The sequence below is a fragment of the Macaca nemestrina genome, chromosome 2 (assembly GCF_043159975.1).
Source record: "Macaca nemestrina isolate mMacNem1 chromosome 2, mMacNem.hap1, whole genome shotgun sequence".
In the NCBI taxonomy this organism is placed as follows: Eukaryota; Metazoa; Chordata; class Mammalia; order Primates; family Cercopithecidae; genus Macaca; species Macaca nemestrina.
Window position 1 is genome coordinate 136,784,613 of NC_092126.1, and position 1,323 is coordinate 136,785,935.

Here is a 1,323-nt window from a genome sequence, read left to right on the forward strand (position 1 = left end):
TTTAGTAGAGATGGAGTTTCACCATGTTGGCCAGGCTGGTCTCAAACTCCTGACCTCAGGTGATCCACCTGCCTCAGCCTCCCAAAGTGCTAAGATTACAGATGTGAGCCACTGTGAACCACCATGCCTGGCTAGTTTTCGGTTTTTTTGGTGTATTTTTGTCTGGTTTTCTATCAGGGTAATAGTGGCCTCTTAGATTGAGTTTGGAAGTATTCCTTCCTCTATTTTTTGGAATAGTTTGAGTAGGATAGCTATTAATTCTTCTTTAAATCTTTGGTAAAATTTAGAAGTGAAACCATCAGGTCCTGGGCTTTTCGTGACTGGGAGATTTTTTTATGGCTTCAAAAATATAGGACACTTCATTAATTTGTATGTCATCCTTGCACAGGGGCTATGCTAATCTTCCCTCTATCATCCCAAATTTTAGTGTATGTGCTACTGAAGTGAGCACCCAAATTTGATTTTAAAAACTCACATCTAACTGGTTAACAAATCCCAAACAGAATAAAGACAAGATTGTCATCTAGACACAGTACAGCCAAACTCTTGAAAGTGAAAGGCAGAAAAACTTAAGAATAGCAAGAAAAAAGTGACTTATTACATATATGGGAACACCAATGTGATTGATGGCTGGCATCTCATCTGAAACAATGGCAGCCAGAAGGCAGGGGGATGGCAGAGCCAGAGTGCTAAAGGAAAGAAAAAATACCCCACTGTATATCTAAGAAGTTATATCCAGAAAAACTACCTTTCAAAAATAAAGGCAATAAAGACATTTCAAAATAAACAAAGGTTGAGATAATTTGTTGTTAGCAGAACCGACTGTCAATAAATACTAAAGGAATCCTTCATGTTGAAAGGGCAGGACACTAGATACAACTTGAATCCATAGAAGAAATATAAAGCACCAGAAGTGATATATACGCTAATATAAGAAACTTTACAAATATATATTGCTTTTATATATATTTTATATATTCTCTTAATCTCTTTGAAAGAAAGATAAAACAGTAATTTGAACACACACAAGGAGAAGGAAATGAAGCTATTATGCTGGAGCAAAGTTTGTATATTTTATTAGAATAGGTTGTGTTAATCTGAAGTGGATTGCAATAAGTTGATTAATGTTGTAATCTCTAGAGCAGCCACTAAGAAGATAACAAAAAAATTAAAATAGTTAACAGAGGAATTAAAATGATACACAAAAAACCATTTATTTAGTTCAACAGAAGGCTGTCAAGAAAGAACAGAGGAATTAAAAAGAAAATAAACATACACAAAACAAATACAATGGCAAATGTAAAACCAGCCATATCAATAATT

The 1,323-nt window shown here is 34.5% G+C and overlaps 1 non-coding gene across 1 annotated transcript; it reads right to left on the minus strand.

Annotated features, from left to right (window-relative positions):
* Nucleotides 1-343: 343 nt before the first annotated feature.
* LOC112426325 (U6 spliceosomal RNA) lies at nucleotides 344-451 on the minus strand. The gene has a single exon (XR_003017602.2). It is a non-coding gene; the product is annotated as a U6 spliceosomal RNA (small nuclear RNA).
* Between the last annotated feature and the right edge of the window lie 872 nt (nucleotides 452-1,323).